The 18,297-nt window shown below is 41.2% G+C and overlaps 4 non-coding genes across 4 annotated transcripts; all 4 read right to left on the minus strand.

Annotated features, from left to right (window-relative positions):
* Positions 1-7,450: 7,450 nt before the first annotated feature.
* On the minus strand, positions 7,451-7,532 carry trnas-uga. The gene has a single exon. It is a non-coding gene; the product is annotated as a tRNA-Ser (tRNA).
* A 573-nt stretch (positions 7,533-8,105) lies between these two features.
* Positions 8,106-8,187, minus strand: trnas-uga. Its single transcript has one exon. It is a non-coding gene; the product is annotated as a tRNA-Ser (tRNA).
* A 534-nt stretch (positions 8,188-8,721) lies between these two features.
* On the minus strand, positions 8,722-8,802 carry trnas-uga. Its single transcript has one exon. It is a non-coding gene; the product is annotated as a tRNA-Ser (tRNA).
* A 242-nt stretch (positions 8,803-9,044) lies between these two features.
* Positions 9,045-9,126, minus strand: trnas-cga. The gene has a single exon. It is a non-coding gene; the product is annotated as a tRNA-Ser (tRNA).
* Positions 9,127-18,297: the final 9,171 nt, after the last annotated feature.

Here is an 18,297-nt window from a genome sequence, read left to right on the forward strand (position 1 = left end):
TTAAATTTCATACTGAATGAGCCGGATCAGAAGATTTCCATTTTACATGCCAGTGGCTCTACTGTAACCTTTGTGCAAATCGCACAGGAAAGTGTGGACATCATAGTCTTTTGTAAAATAAAAGCAATATTTATAAAATTTCCACTGAGCACAATTGCACCTTCTATGTGTTTCTATTGCAGGACTTTTTGGCATGAGCCTCAGAATTCTCGTAAAATCTCATCTCACGAGACTCCGCTGCAAGTAAGATGGACGCTCAAAACTTGTTGCATGTCGGTACGGTTATGATTACATCTACAGTGTTGCCTTGACAATTTTTTAAAAAAGATGAAGGCACAGGTGATAGCTCAGAGTCAAAGTCTGTATGTATGGTAAAAGCCACATATAAGTGTGTAAGTATGTTAAGAAAAGTCTCGGTCTTCTCTTCTGTCCATACATACTGCACCATGAACTGGTAAAGTGACACAGTATGTTACGTCCTGTGACGTGGAATTGTGGAAAAAGTGTTTCTATTGAACTTCTGCAGTATATTTCTATATTGGAACGTCTGAAAAAACACCTCATGTAAGCATAAAAACTTTTCAGTGACATTTGAGAGGTTTTATGAAAGGTGTTTCCATTTCCAGTTTTTTATTCTATTTAGATTTTGTGCATTTCAAAGGTTAATGGAAATGCAGCAACTGTGGCCAATTGTGTTTTTGGAATCTTTTAAGAGAAATGTGTGTGGTTCATAAATCAAGCCATATTACAACACTGTGAGGAGGATTTGAACCTGGGAGGGGAATCCCAATTGGGATTCAAGTCCAACACCTGAAGCACTCGCTGATGACAGCTTTTACTGAGAATTGCTGATTAGTCACTCCGAGCTTCCTGTAGTTAGTGTAGTGGTCACTGTAATAGCTGATTGTTGGTTTTAAGTCTGGACAGAAATTCCCCAGACTTTTTGGACAGATAAAAAACAGTTCTGGTAAACAACCTATTTACGTGAAAAGCAAGATAGAGGCAACAATCGAAAGAGAAAGTAAGCTATAAAGATAAAAGTTGTACTGGCAAACAAGTCTAGTGAATAGAATAATTATAGCAGATACTGAAGCAGAGCCATGAACAGTGAACCAAAAGTGGCCTTTATGTAGAAGTAATAGCAGAATTAGTAGTGCACGTCAGTGTTGTAAGTTATCACCTCATGGTCAGCATTGGACATACTGTTTTACCACAGAGACCAGCAGCTCCCATGGATCAACTTTAGAGAAATACACACTCTACTGCCCAAGATTCTTCATCATGAAAACACAAACAACACACATCAAAGCAATAATACATGGCAAATATACATTGCATTGAACAGGCTTTGCCAGAAATATTGTTAAAATAATCATTGTTGTCATTGTATTTCTATTAGTATTATCATCATATAACTATTATTAAAAATACGCTCAAGATAAAGTTCATTAAGATGAGTTAATGAAATGTGCTACAATAAAACAACTATTTATTGTAATCTTTATTTTCTGATCAGAAAGTACAAATCAAACCTAATTTTACAGGGACAGACCATATAATGAGACGTTTAAACACAAGAATCAATATCACCAATGGACATTCAACTGTCGAGATATAAAGATATGCACAGATATGTATAGACGTTAAGGAAATCAGTGATGGAGTAACTGTATCAGCTCCCAAAATTGCAAACAGAAAGGGGCAAATTTTTCCAAAATGACAGCATAGTTATAAATTTTAACACCTGAAAGGCAGCTTCTGTACTGTCTGCTCTGCAATGCATTGCAAACAGGGGCATTGAACACCTTTTACATGCTCTTTTGATTACTGTAGGCAGTGTCTTTGAATTTTTGCACTGGTTTTGCAAAATTCAAATTAGATATTTACTACTGTGAAAAACCAGGCCCAGTAGGGAAGATCCCTGCCCCGCAAGAGTTCCCAAAAGGTCTTCATATTAAGTAAATATTAGTTTGGTACATCCTTACAGACATGCTGCAACAATGAATCATTGGAACCACACCTACATACATCATATGTAGAGCAAGTAACCCAACAAAAACAGGGATTTTTAGTGTAAGTTCCTTTAAAAAAAAAAAAAAAAAAAAAAAAAACCTCAACAATAACTGTAAGCAACTTTTCCTAAACAATATTGATATACTAGAGCAAAATATGTTAAAAACAGCAACTTTTTTTTTTCATTTTTTATTGGTGGGAAGACTTTAAGAAATTGAATCAACATTTTGAAAAGGTACAACTCTACATACCTGAGGTTTCATTTATAAATGTTGCGTACAAACAAAACAGGTCCTGAAATTGTCGTGCGGCACTTCTTGCCAAAGTATGTAAGCTAAAAAAAACAGACCTGATGGTAAAATGTAAACATGTGCAATTCTAGTTTGTATTTTACACACTGTTTCATAGATAAGACCCCTTTACTTGAGAATTGTAATTTTGTGTTTATCACACCATGTTTGTACACTTTCACTATATGTCATTTTTTGTTAAAGTATCTTATTGTGATGAGTGTTGTTGGGTACATATTTGTACTTTTACCCAAGTAAATGAGCTTGATAAAATCCATGATTTGGATCCGTCCATTCCAGAACAGCCAGTTAACCAGCTTTTGCAGGTGTGTTGAGCCTTTAAGTGGGATGCCAGGCCATTTCCTAGTTATGCAATCAGAGGCGCATAATGTCATCAAGGCCTTCAGAATCAGCGCTAGTGACTCCAGCACCTCCATTCAGCCAACGCTGGAGGAGAGGAGATGTACCTGCAGGTGAGGAAAAAATTGTGGTTATTGCTTAGAATGTGTTAAAGTTGATTTTATTTTTCTATTTGAAACAAAGTCGGAGTCCTCACCTCCAGCCTGTTGTGATTTCTGTGTTTGGCTCTTTTTGTCGCGACTTTTCTCCCTCTTAGCTGCTGAGATTGACAGCGCGGCCATCTTGCAAACACTGATTCTCTCCTTGCTGCTTCCTGCTCCGCTGCCGGTGCTCCTGTTTGACCTGCTGCTACTGCTGATGACCCTCCCCCCTGTGCTGTTGGCTCTCCCTGACCCAGAGGAGTTACTGAACTGCCTGCCCGGTTGACTGCTGATTCTGTCATTGCTACCAGTACTGCTAAGTTTAGACCCACTTCCAGAGCTACTCATGGGATCCCCTCCTGCCGTTGAACTGCTCAGCCAACCGCCACCCCCCATGCTGCTGCTCATTCTCCCCCCGGGGCTTGGGGCCCTTTGACTGCTGGTCTTTGCCACTCCACCTGAAAAGCCGGCACTCCCTGCACTGCTCTTTCGTCCGCTAGCCGAGCTGTAAACGGGCTTAAATTCACCACTGCCAGTGCTAGAATATCTGCCCCCGGATGAGCCGCTGAGCCTTCCCCCACTACCTACACTACTACTTCGCCTAACAACACTACTCGAGCTGAGCCTCCCTCCACTCCCAGCACTACTGAATCTTTGGCTACTACTTGATCGGCTACTTGGTGGGCTGATAACACGTCGACAATTTGCACTGACTCCATCCGTGCTGCCAGAACTACTCACACGCCCAGTACTCCCACCGTAAACCTTCCACTCCCCACTCCCCCCACTGACAAATCTTCCTGTTATTGGTATTGCAGGTGGACTTGTTGATAGTTGAATGTCAGTCAATGGGCCATCGTTGCCGTCAGCATTAGGTAAGCTACTGCTTCGAGCCCAGCTGCTTATACGTCCAGTGCTTCCACCATATACCCTCCACTCTCCACTCCCTCTGCTGCCAAACCTCCCTGTTTCTGGTGGGCTTGTTGCCAGTTGCAGTGCTGTGGGTTGATTTTCTCTTCTTTCTGCAATGGGAATAGCATTACTGCCAGCCTGGCTACTAGTATATCTAACACTGCTGCTGTTCTCCATCCATTCCCCACTTCTATTGCTACAAAATCTTGTCTCTGGTGGACTTGTTGAAAGGAGCATGGCATCTTCATTCTTTGTGCTAGATCGGCTACTCTTGTGCCCAAGGCTCCCACTATAAAAGACCCGCTCTCCACTCCTTCCACTGTAGAATCTTCCTGTTTCTTGTGGGCCTGTTGCAGGGGTCGTTGCCACTGATGGGCCTTCCTCTTCCCCATCTAAGCTAGCACCACTATCAAGGCTGCTCCTGCGTCCCAGACTTCCATACACCATCCATTCCCCACTTCCTCTCCTACCAAACCGCCCTGTTTCTGGTAGGCTTGTCGCAAGTTGCAGAGCTGACGGGCGACTTTCTCTTCTCTCTGTTGTGAGTAAATCATCACTGCCGGCCTGGCTGCTGGTTTGAACCATCCCATCTCCACTCCTTTTGCTGCCAAATCTCCCCATGTCTTCAAAGCCTGCTGCAGAGTTTGCTCCCATTGATGGGCCCTCCTCTTTCCTTTCCCTGGGCACGTCATTGTCCAGGCTGTTACTTCGACCAAGACTGCCATAAACCATCCATTCTCCACTTCCCTTTCTTCCAAACCTCCCTGTTTCTGGTAGACTTGTTGTTGGGAGCATGGCCCTTGATGGACCTTCTTGGCTTACTTGATTACTTGTACTCCCTGTACCATTGCCATAAACCTTCAAATCTCCAGTTCCTCCCTTAAATCGTCCCTGTATCTCTGATGCTGTAGCAGCATCTGCATCATCACTGATATTCATGATGTCCCCTGTGCCAGCTGGTCTTTTAGATGGACAACGTTCATTTCCTGCCTTTCTTCGATACAGGCCTCCAAAACCAAGCTGTTTCTCTTTGTCTGCTATGGCACTACGTTCACCAGAGTCGCTGAACTCCACACCTCCTGGATGGCTTGCAACTTCTTGAAATGTTGGTTTGTCATTGACATTTGAACCACTCACTCTGGTTCTATTCTCTGAGTTGTCTTCAAATGATCCAAAGCACGCACTGTCACCATCTCTCACTGTAATGCTGACTCTTTTGTTTCTGTTGCCATCTGGCAAAGCTTGATCACCACTAAATGACAGGGACTGGCTTTCCTCTTTAGTTGTGAGAACATATTTCTCAACTGGTCTAACGAGTAGTTCTGCCTCGGCTGGAATCAGGCATGCCTCCTCATCTTCATCTGCAAAATTTGGACTTAAACATGTGTTAGAGTCATTTGGGCTGAGGAACATATCTGGACTCAGCAGTGAATCAGGACTTCTAATGTCTCGATCAACAGGACAAAATACTTGATCAGTCACACCCATTAACATCTCTGTCTCAACTGGGCTAAGACGCAGACTCAAAGCTGAGTCTGGCTTTGATGGGCTCAAAAAGATGTGGCCTTCAACTGGACTCAGGAGCTCTTCTGTGCTGGATGAGCTCAAAGCCACACCGGAATCTGCTCGAACTGTAGACTTCTTGGACTTTGTAGTTGTTAACAATACTTCCTGATTTGCTGGACCAACTGGCTCATAGTCCATTTCATCAACAGGTTTCAAATTTTCATTATCAGTAGAACCAATGACCACCTTCTGAAAGGATGTCTGTTGAAAGGCCTCCACCGTGGTTGGTTTAGAAGTTAGAGTTTCTGATTGTTCCTGACCAGTGGCACCTGTTGCAGATGGTTTGCCAGGAATCAATGCAGTGGTTGAATTTTGCATTTCTACTTTCAAGTCCTTGACAGCAGCACCTTCTTCAAAACTTTGGCTAATCTCAACAGTTGTTGAGTTTGGGGGACCAGGATCTTTAGAGTGGACTCTGTCATCCACAGGAATGCTCTGGTTGTTAGCTTTAGCACTGATGATGGTTGTGGATTCCCTTCCATTCCTCTCAAGCTGAGCTTCAGTTTTCTTGTTTTCAGACTTGTGGAATGAGCCTTTCAGATTTGAAACGTTAACTGATCTTGCTATATGACTCTTTGTATGTTGTCTTTTGTCCTTGATTTTCTGGCCTTTCGTCACTGTTTCTGAGAGTGAACCAAATAAGGGTGGCTTTTTGACAATGTGAGTGCCGTCTCCTGAGACAGCCTGAATCTGATTCATTCTAAACTTTTCCCTCTGAACACTGACTGTTTTGTCCATTTTGATGTTTCTTCTGAAAGCAGGGGGGCTGGTTATGGTACAGAAGGACGGGCTCTTATTCACAAAGTATGAGTGAAGACCTGAGAACCTGTGAAGATCACAAAGCATAAAGAATTGGTAAGAATGGAGGGTAAAACTTTATTTTAGTGGGCCCTTCTTAGCTAGTAATTTTATGTATAATTATCTACAAGGTGGTAATGACTTAGTACTAAGGTGGCATTTTACCAAGCAAGATGATTTTTAGTGAATGAATAGATGAATGAATATTGAGGCAAAACTCCAGTAAATAGGTGGTATTGTACCCTAATCCTCTCACCCTAACCCCCTTACTACTATTTTCATGCAGGGTGCCCATTTAGATAATTTACTGGCAAATGAATAATGCATGACAGGTGTCCTTACCCAGCATGAATGCATCAGCATGGCATTGGCACGTTGCTGTCCAAGTCCTGCACCGAACCGCAGCACCAACCCTACCCTAATCCACTAATCCACTTGAAAATTATTTAGGCAGGACTCACTTAAATTACGTGGGCCAAAATAAAGAAATTGACTTGGAATTATCAAGCAACATAAAGGGAAAATTACAATGTTATCTGTAAGAAATTAATACCCCCCAATTACCAGAGAATTGCCACAATGTTATGATGATGAGGGTCAGGGGTTTAGGGTAAGAGTTAAGATTCAGGTCAGGGCAAAATACCACCTAGATACCAGAGATTTGCCACAATATTACGAAGAATTCCTTAACATTACTAAGTTATTACTTGGTATAATTACTGTTTATTACTATGTAATTACCACCTTAATCTCGAGAATTAACAAAGTAATTGTGACTTATTTGTATATAATAACTTGGTAATAAGGGCTCTCTAAAATAGAGTGGTACTACAACATTTTCCAGGAATATTTCCAGACAGTGCAGTACAAAGAAAAATAAGCAGATATGCAATGTCTAAATGATGCAAAGGCAAATGGTAAAACTTCATACTCTGGTTGACTCATTCCATCCAGCAGCTTCTTGTAGTCATCTATTTCAGTCTCCAGTCTACTTTTGATGTCCAGTAGATCCTGATGATCTGCCGCCTGACGAGCTGCAGCCTGCAACACTGAGTCAAGGTCTATGCACAGACCGTCCGCTCTCTCCTGCAGGGCGTCCAGCAGTAGGACAAAAGACTCATTCTGTTCCAGACCAGAGGCCTCCAACATTCGGTTCTGCACAGGAAGACAGGTAAATAGAAAGAAAGCAGCTTTTAAGGGTTATAACCTGCAATTAATAAGCACAAAAGCAGAAGTAAGGTGCACATCATGCACTGACAGAAGAAGCTCCACAGATCTGTTAGGTTGTCATTGTGACAATCTATTTCATTAGATTCTCTTAGAAGAGTCAAATATAATTCATAAATCAAGAATCAACCAGTGATGTATATGCGCTGTGAGCAGGGTTCGAACCTGCGCGGGGAAACCCCATTGGATTTCAAATCCAACGCCTTTACCACTCGGCCATCACAGCTGCTCCAGTAGACCAGTCCAGCCCAACAGAAATTCTCCTAGTTCTCCTGATCAGTCCTTACAAGCTTGCTAATTATTTTGCCATGGAGCATTGTTCTTAATGTAGCAAAAGTAGGAGTAAACACTGTTGCAGTAGGTGAGGAGAATGTACCATTAGATGTAAATTAAGCTTTTCCTGAAGCTGTAGTAGAAAATGTGGTAACGTTCTATAAAACAGTGTATTTGCAAACCAACAATTCTGCTGACGATCCACCCTTCTGACCTCTCAGTTCTCGATCCAGTCAGCCTGTCAACAAGCTAGTGTGAGGACCAGCAGCTAACTAACAGTTCTCAAACAAACCAATCTGCTGAACATCTCCGCTACTAACAAATCAGTTCTCAAGCCAACAAGTCTACTCACCTGCCACCAGGTAACCAATCAGTGACCTTTGTATAAGATGCCCGGGAAATTGTGAGCGTACAACGACAGAAGGAGCTCCTAAGAGTGTGCAAGTTTATTATTGTGACCATTTAATTCAATGGATTATTTTGAGTGGACCACATTGGATCTATAAATTACATCAACACATTCATACGCTGTGAGCAGGGATTGAACCTGCGCGGGGAAACCCCATTGGATTTCAAATCCAACACCTTAACCACTCGGCCATCACAGCTGATAGCTGATACATAACCAGCCAGTCAGCAATTCTTCCAGTTCGACTGATGGTCCTTCCGAGCTTGCTAATTGTTTTTTGCATGGAGCATTATTCTTAATGCAGCAAAAGTAGGAGTGTACACTGTTATAGTAGTATTTGGTCTGGCGTTCAACCCAGCCTTCGCTATCTCTTCTGCAAGTTGAGCATCAAACTTGTTCTTGCTTGTACTACTCTCCAGCCTTACCTGGAATTCTGTCAGTGTGCAGATCAGAACCAAATACTTTGTCTTCTCTGCAGCCCACTTTTTCTATTTTTTCCAGTCATCTTCACAACCCCCTGATGATGTCATGGACCGCAAGGAAGAACCAACTATTTTTGGTTCAGTAACCAGAGTGGAGCATAGGTGGTTTGAAGGGGATTTACTGAATTCAACAGTGGCTGTAATGACACAACAGATCACATTATGATCTGGTTGAAGTCACTCCCCAACAGGACCAGGGTGCCATTAAAGTCATTGAGAGAAACATGGTTGATTCATGAATCAGGCCAACTCGCTGTGAGCAGGGTTCGAACCTGCGCGGGGACACCCCATTGGATTTCAAGTCCAACGCCTTACCACTCGGCCATCACAGCTCATACAGTTGAACTGAGCTTGTTTTTGAATAGATTAATTAAATGCAAGAAATCCATTCCACAGCTATTCCCTTCTGTTTGTTTAATGTGCCATGCCAGAACATGAATTCTTCCATTCATAATTCTAACACATCAACACGCCTTAAGCACTGACAGTATAAGATCCAGGACAGGCCCCAACAGTTTAGTAGTCAGCAATGTTCCCCAAATTTCAGAGAAATATTAAAGTATGACTACAACCACGCTGTGAGCAGGATTTGAACCTGCGCAGGGAAACCCTATTGGATTTCGAATCCAACGCCTTAACCACTCGGCCATCACAGCTCTTTTTTTACTTTTTTTGACTGTTTACAACGGAGCCAATAAAAGAAACTCAATCCAGACATAAGGCTGCTTCTGTAAGTTGGTTCTCTCTAGCTGCGGTCATACTTAAAGTTTCACTATGATTATCGCCAGGCACAACATTAGTAACATTGACCTGTTGACCCCTAAAAATCTGTTGTTTCATCTATTGCAGTGTCAATCAAGAACTCGTCTGAGACACCTAAGACCTATTGACTGGCATGTTCAATTCTTCTCCTATGATTTTACCATGACATCAGTGGCATTTACCAGTAACAGCACAGAACACCCTGCACAAGCAGTAGTCACAGATGTAAACAAACCAAATGGCAATGCCAAACAAGAGTGATGAAGTTGGGGCTGTGCGATGGTACTATGAGGAAAAGTTTCCTGGTGTCATGATGTGGCGTTGAGGGAACCTGGTGACTACCATTAGCATCAAGTTAAACCGTTGTCACTTCTTGTAAGTGTAGAACGGTAGTGTGCCATTTGGGTCAGTGCCTACAAGAACAATATACTTTTATCTCACCACAGACTGAAGTTGTGTTAGCTCTGCTTCAAGACTCGCTGCTGTTCTCCTCAGTTCCTTCAGCTCTGCTTGGTCAACATTTGACTCCACTGCAGGATTATAGGCCACTTCTTTGGAACTCACCATGGACCCCTGCACAAAATACACCAAAACATACAAATGTGCACACAAAAGAACATTTCCGACTGTTCTCTTTCCTTTCTTATTTATTTTAAAACCACTGATGAACGGTTTGCATACCTGAGTGCTGAACCAGAGCTCATCCTGGTTCTTGTTCAGCAGTGCCATACTCGTCTGTCTCAGTTGGTCCAGCTGTTGGAGCAGGTCTGATGTGTCAGTGGTCTGTATCTCCACAGCAACACCCCGTGACACCTGGGCTAGGAGACTCTGCATGTCCTGAATCGATCGACAGGAAACATAATTTACATACAGGTATTCTACTTTGAAAGACAAAGAAACAGATGAATTTTTCATCTCTCGTCTTCCTCAGGAAATGGGGGAGTTGGTGGAGGTAGAGCACAGAGCCTAAGATGTCTGGTTAGCTCTAGCCCAAACAGGCTCCTTCTGTCTTATTTCCCATTTTCTTTCAAAGGAGTGAGAAAATATGGGGAGGTAGTGCATACAGCCCTATCCAGTAGGGTTAGCTCTAGCCCAAACAGGCATCTCTCCTTGGCTCTGCCTTCCTAGAGCTCCTTCTAAATCCCTCTACCAACTTTACCCTTTGTTTTCTCTGTCTTTTTGATATGGTGGTACCATGTCAGAGGCCATTTAGTTGGGTCGATGGTATTTATAGTCATTACCCTGATTTCAAAAAAGTTGGGGCACATCATAAATGAAAACATAATGCTATGATTGTCGATTCTTATAAATGTATATTATATTCACAATAGAACATAAATGCATCAGATGTTGAAACTGAGACATTTTAGCAGTTCATTAAAAAATTGCTCATTTTGAATTTGATTGCAGCCACACATCTCGAAAAAGTTGGCAGCAGAAGGCTGGAAAAGTAAAGTGTACAAATAAAAAACAGCTGGAAGAGCATTTTGCAACTAATTTTGTTATTTTGTAACAAGTCAGTAACATGGGTATAAAAGGAACATTTCAGAGATGCAGAGCTGCTCAGAAGTAAAGATGGGCAGAGGTTCACAAATCAGCAAAAATTGCAGTATTAGAACCAGAATGGCCATCTTAGGCGGCAGACCCACGCCTAAGCAGCGCCACCGAGGAACCGACGCTCCCATTGATTACCATGGTGTTCAAAATTTCGAAGTCGGAGAAAAACCGAACGGGTGTGCGGATCATCATTAAAATCTAATCGATTTTTCCCTGTCACTATCCCAACATTCCCTGAAAGTTTGGTGAAGATCTGACTTTCCGTTCTGGAGTTATCTTGTACACATACAAACAAACAAACAAACAAAGATACAGAACCCTTTACATAACCCCCTGCCGATTTCATCGGCGTGGGTAAAAATGTTCCTCAATGTAAAATTGTGATGACTTTGAATATCCCAACATCTACAGTCCAAAATATCATCAAAAGATTCACAGAAGCAGGAGAGATCTGTCTGAGCAAGGGACATTATTAGATGCTTGTGATCTTCGGACCCTCTGGTGGCACCACACTAAACATATGATTCTGTATTGGAATTCAATGCAGGGGCTCAGGAACACTTCCAGAAATCATTGTCTGTCAACACAGGTCACTGTGCCATCCACAAATATGAGTTAAGCTATATCATGCAAAGGTGAAGCCATATATGAATATGCTCCAGAAATGCCACTGTCTTCTCTGGGCCAAAGGCATTTAAAATGGACTGAGGCAAAATGGAAAACTGTTCTGTGGTTGTTTGAAATTTGAAATTGTTTTTGGAATCCAAGGGTGCTGTGTCGTATAGACTAAAGAGGAGATGGTATGGGGTTGCACTGGTCCCACATCTGGGAAGCACTATCAATGGTGCCTTAAAACAGTCGTTCCCAATCTTTTCAGCTTGTGACCCGAAAAATAACAGTGTTAGAGACCAGGGACCTCCACCCTATATAGAGGTGGTTAAAGGGTCCAATTTTGCTCAAAGCAACATGTACAAATGACGTACATTTAAGCCCAGATCTTGTTTAAAACTATGTTTTTTTTTAATTAAAATGAACTCATTTAAGGACTATAATGGACAAAATATACAACTTGAAATCATTAAAATTTCTTTGCTTTTTTTTATTTGGAAAGTATCCCCCGACCCCTCGTCAGTGAGCCACTGCCTTAAAGCAGCATATGCTCCCATCCAGACTGCATCACTTTGAGGAAAGGCCTTGCATATTTCAGCAGGACATGCTAAACCACCGACCACATCCATCACAACAGCATGGCTTCACAGTAGAAGGGTCCAGGTGCTGAACCTGAGTCTAGACCATTCACAGATGGAAAACATTTGACCCATTATAAAATAAAAAATGTAGCAAAGAAGACCCAGGACTGTTGAGCAGCTAGATTCCTACATCAGACAAGGATGGGACAACATTCCTCTCCCAAAACTCCAACAATTGGTCTCCTCATTCCCAGACATTTTCAGACTGTTGTTAAAGGAAGAGGGGCTGCTACACAGTGGTAAACAATTTCCTGTGAGTACTTTTTGGAGATGTGCTCACATTCAAAGTGAGCTAGTATTTTTTCATGAAATGGTGAGAAGTCTTAGTTTTAACACCACATATGTTGTTTATGCACATTCTGTCCTTAATTCCTTTTTACACGGCACCACAACTTTTTTGGAGTTGGGGTTGTTCAGTGCCTAGATCTCTCATTAATAGAGCCTGGGCCTGTTGGAGGTGTCAGTGCTGTTTTACTGTTTGAGTTATGGTGGCCACTAAAGGACATGTTGTGGGCTGAGACTAGATAAGCCCAGGGTACATGGTCCCTATCGAGAGTTCATCTTTTTCTTAGGCACATTTACCTGCTGGTGTTGGACCTGCAGCTCTATCAGTTGTTGTGAATGATTGTCAAGAAGACTCTGCAGCTCTGGTAGTTTGTGGACCTTAATCTCCACCTCCAGCTGCCTTAGGTCACTTAGCTCCGCTTCAACACGACTACGACTTTCACGTTCTTTCTCACACCTGTGCAAAGCAAAGGATAATGGGATATCTCTACATGTTCTATGAACTGTATGTGTTTGAAGGTTTGATACTTACCTTGTACTGAGGTCTAAGGAGGTAAGCTCTGCAGTGAGCAGCTGCAGCTTCACCTGAGCCTGGGCTGAGAGACATGCTCCAATCTGTGAGTGAGAGAAAGTATAAAGCATTAAGGTACAAATCAGTTGTTCTGGGTTTATGTCTTTATTTCAGACTTTTGACTTGACTTAAGAGCTAAAAATCCTTTAACTACAGTCACAGAAGATTGCAGTAAACAGGGTCTAAATGTCAGTTTGGAGTTAGTCCATTAACCTGACATGCCAGACTCTTTCTTATATGAATTGTATAGGATATTTGTCACATTAATTTGGTAAAACTCCTTTACAGAGTGTCTGGGAAGGTTATTGGACAAACATTTAATCTGTCATTCTTTAGGGGCCAATCAGAAGGACAAGACAAACTGAGATAGTAGGCAGCTGCTGTCTTGGTTCAGAAATGGTGGCGCATGTTGGTGGATCAAACTCATGCAGAGGCCGGTCAGTACGAGAGCAAAAAAAATCTTCTCCACCAAGAAAGGCTTTCTGCTTTGATAAACTGCCGCTATACTATAGCTACATCGGAGCTTATCGCTACCTCGGCGGCAGCCATTGCTTCCACCTTGCAGCACAGCTAAACCCCGCCCACAGCTACTTCCTTGTTCTCCTGAAATGACTCTGATTGGTCAGGTCTGTTCTCAGACTAGACATGATCGTTTCAGACTGAAGCTTTGCTTGATGACAGGCATGAAATCTGGACAATCCATCTGCATTGCAAGGCTAATGTTCCATAAGAATTGTGCAAATGTTTGAAAATACTTTCTTTTGTCCTAGAATATTTTTTAACAGCTGTGGGAGTTGTCAAAGATAATTTCATGGGTTAAAAACCATGTTGATAAATGTGCGTTGTCATTGTCACGGCCCTGGTTATTCACATCACATCTCTATTCAGAAAAACTTGTTCATCAATGAATCAGTCATTTGTTAAAAATTAGGTCGAAACTCTCACATGTACCTGGATGTCATGTCAGATTTATTTAACGAGTCTGAACAGGTCCGACCTTTAAGCAGAAGCAAAACTTGCTGACGAGACAAAACTCGCCTGAGATGCTAAGAGATTAATGTCATCATTTATCTGAGCAGCTGCTTCAGGCCTTTATATTCACTCTGTTTTTCTTTTTCCCTCTTGTTTTTGGCCTACCTCTTACCTTGTTATTTTCGATCTTTTTAAAAGTGTTCCTAATTTATCCGTTTATTTATTCATTTTTTTTATTTTTTATAAATCTTTTTATATTTCATCATCTTCTTTCCTAATTTAGCCTGATTGAATTCCATCTCATATGGTGTTATATTATGTTGGGTTTGTTTCTTGGTATGAACATTTTCAATCAAGTGTCTTTATCATCATTCCTTTTATTAGTACATTTTCATTATTTCTATTCATGGTATATTTACATATCTATATCATTCCCTGACACTAGTTACCGTGTTTCTCCCTAAACTCCCTTCATTTTTATTCTACTTTATTTATCTCTTTTATATTCATCCATGCTGCTGAGCACACCTGGTCCTGCAGCAGAGCTGCGGTCTTCAGATGTCCGTCCAGCTCTTTCAGCTCTGAGGGACACTTTTTATCCAGCGCCTCCTGGATCTGACGCTCCAGCTTCTGATTGGCTGCCTCCAAACACTTGACCTGCATCAACCAATCAGATAAGACAAACAAGGCATTATTAATAATCAGCTGTTATAATTTGTAGCCAAATCATTGGTTATGAAAGTCATTTTTGTAGTTAGTTTTTATCATGTGTTTATTTTCATTTTTATTGCAGTTTTAGGCTACCATTCAGTCAATCTGATTTATTTATAAAGCACATGTAAAAACAGAAAAGTCAATCAAGTGATTCACACATGGCAGTGAGGGTAATTATAACAATGGCACTAATGATAAATGTCAATAGAACTAGGTTGAATACTGATTCAAAGCCACTAGGCTTTGGACTCAAAGCCAAACTGTAAGAATATTCTTTGATACAGGGCTTGAAACGGTCAACAGAGGGAACGTTATTTTTGCCGGTTGGGTTTGCGCTCCCAGGTTTGAGTCTCTCAGTTCACCTGGGAAAAAAAATGCTACGCTGAACCAGTTCCAGACTCCACCGACAAAATCTGTCACTTTAATGTTCTTTTGCTCCCAGGCCCGTCCTCAGAAATACTGAGACTGCCACAGGCCCAATGTGATTTTACAAAATCAACACATCAGCCATCAGTGTTTCCACTAGCCTCCTGGCTACCATTCACCTTTGAGGCAAGACTCATATCAGCTTAAAGCTGACTGAAAAAAGTTTAACATGCCATTGTTGGGGTCATATGCTTTAATTTCCCTATCCAGTATCCCAGCTTTTGTTCAGGCCCTGGCATGGTTTGCATGGACTCAACAAAATTGCATTAAGTTGGTCCAGCCCATGGCAGTAGCATTTTTTTGTTGCTGTAATAAGTTACAGTATGTTTAGCCCTTTAAAGCCTATTGTGTCATATTTAATACACACTTTCATGAGACCTCTATCTAATCAAAATGATCAATAAGTTACTTAAAGACTTTTTATTTACAATCGTAAAAATGACAAAAAAAAAAATGCCCTCCAGTGGATTATCAGCTGCCAACAATACCTAATGTATCAAATGTGATACAAAAAATTATAGATGTGAAATTATATGGCAATTTCTCCTTTGTTGGACATCAGTGGAAGAATAAAGAAACATTTCAGTCCCAAAAAATAAGAATTTTCTGGCTATTACTTGAGTTGTCAGGCTTTAAGGGGTTAGTACTTTCTGTTGAAATTAAAATTTGGTTATCATAGTTTGAATTCAGTTTTCTGCTAAAGTTTGTGTGCTCATGTGTCTGGGCCTGATAGCTATCCTATTTATCCTCTTATGGCTGGCCTTGCTTGATCTTAGAATAGCTATTTTTCTAAATTCATGATCTGGATTCAAGTAAAACGTTCGTCATGTACCTGATATTGAACATAATTTGTTAATCTCACTCATATTTATGACTGATATACTTGTAGCCAGTTTTGTTTTAGGCCTAAACTCATCAGAAAACAAGTTCAAGTTAAACAAGAATAACTGCAAACATCAACCCTTAAGAAGATCTTTCTTTTTTCTTCTATGAATGAATAACTACCTACAAACAAAAAAAAACACACTGTTCTCTGCTGAGGGAAACTGGTAAATATATGTTTAATGCATCCTTACACTTGGCTGAATTAGTCTTATAATTAAGTGTCTCTTTTCCCTTGATCAATCAATCAACTAAAGCATAAATGATGATTTTTCTGTCTTTCTTCATGCACCAAGGATTTAAAGAAGTGTTCAATCAGTGCAAAGCTCTATAAACAGCTGCTTTTCTTAACTCATGCTTATAGAAACAGCTGTAATAACACATGATTGCCAGTTTGAATTTGTTAGCTTCTTGATCAATCAGGGGAGGTTTGCCTCTTGTTTCTCCTACCTGCTGCAGGTACGAGGCCAGCCTCTTGTTCAGCCCCTGCAGAGTGGCTTTCTCCCTGGACAAACAGAAGCTCCTGCTGCTGACTGGAGCTGCAGCAGGAGCCGTGCTGTAATGCACCAGAGCCCCTGATCCATGATGAACGCTGTAACCCAGAGCTGCCCGGCTCTCTCTGCCCGCACGAAGAACCTGCCACATTTCTTCACCTCCCTCTGTTTCCTACTCTAAGCCTGGATGTCTCACCTGCACTCATCTATGCACCTTTAAATTCACTGAAATCGTTCTGCAGATGAAACTCAGGTTTTTCTGCCTTATTCTACACCTGCATGTCTCTAAATAATCCCTCAGCAGCTGTCTAAGCTCCCCGCTGGTTGAGCAGCCCTCAGGTGCAGAAGGAGGTGTTTCTGTCACAGGTATGTCAGAAGTTGATGAAGCGTAAGTTTAATGTGCATTAACCTTTAAATAGAGATATTAGGAACTGGTTTCAGCTGGATGGCAGCTCCGCCCTTTAGCCTTTTTTAGTGTTAAGCTCTCAAAAAATAGAAACAGGAGAGAACACCAAGTTCTCACGTGTTTTGCAGTTGTTCTGTTACCTGGGGGGCAAATGGCAGCCAACCAAAATACATTATATTCTGCACGTGAGACTAATTCTATCAATAAATCATCTTCAGATTTAGCTCATGTGCCATCAGTTTATGTGCATTGTTGATTTATAGAGTTCACAGTGTTGGCAAATAACAGAATGATCATAAAGGACGCACATTAAGAGGTAATATAAGGATTTTTAAATCTAACTGGCAAAGGTGAAACATAGTTGAAGCATCTGGTATGTCATTACAGATTTGTTTCTCATTATAGATCAGTCATCTAAAGGAATCAGGAAGATTCTGTCTTTTATTTCATGTAGCAAAGAATAAAATGTGAATTAATTGCCATAAAATCAATGCAAAGTGATGCAAATCTTTGCTGAAAAATCTGCCTTACTTTATTTTTGCTTTTAAACAAATCAGTGTAAAGAATCAAACGGTGAAGTCAGAGCTTGACCAGCCAAAACTTTTTTTTTTTTAAACTGTAAAGCTTTTCTTTTATGTTCAAAAACACTTGAATTTCCTCAGGATCTAATAATTAATTTAATCTCACAAATTCAACTAGGTCCAATTATTTAATTCCTTAACACGCTTTGCTCAGTCAGTACCAAACTCCATTGAGAATTCTGCTACTTTTACATTGTTTTGCATTCAAATACACTCTAGGACAGCATGGCAGTGGAAGATAAAGCTTGTAATGTCCTGTACGGAGTGTATTTTGTGTCTTTACCAAGCCCTCAAAAACATAGTTTAGTCAGGAACACTTATCATACATTTAACCATTAATTGCAAAATAGATAAACAGTTTTACTTGGAGGGGAAAAAACAAGGTCCCTGGTTAGTCAAGCAGCATGCTTTGACTTTCCAGGTAGTCCATGGCTTTAAACCCTCATATGGATAGATACATCTATGACAATGCTTAATGAACACAATAACATTAGTTCAAAAGAAATTAATCCATAGTTGTATTAATCTGAATCTGAGGGTGCAACAAGCTCTATTCTATAAAGGAGGAGGCTGGGGTGGAGGAGGTTAAGCTTCCCCACTAGCAGCAGCATGGTGCATCAGTATTAATGCAAGCAGGGATTAGAGAAGTATTCAACACTGCTGTGTTGAGAGACAGAGCTGTGATTGGCTGTGGGAGCTGGGAGGGAATGGTTATGGTCAGCTGGCTATGGAACATAGTGGATGTCACATGGCACAGCGTCTTCCGCTATGGTGCAGTGATAATGTGCAGATTCCGATGGCACACCTAGATGTGCCTTATGGCACACCAGAACCACTGCTCTAAGGCAAGCCATTAAAATCATACATGATCCATTCCATGTTGAACAGCTGCCTTCTGACAGTAGGTTTGAATTTGCCATGAAAAAT

Source organism: Cheilinus undulatus, linkage group 21 (genome assembly GCF_018320785.1).
Source record: "Cheilinus undulatus linkage group 21, ASM1832078v1, whole genome shotgun sequence".
Taxonomy (NCBI): domain Eukaryota; kingdom Metazoa; phylum Chordata; class Actinopteri; order Labriformes; family Labridae; genus Cheilinus; species Cheilinus undulatus.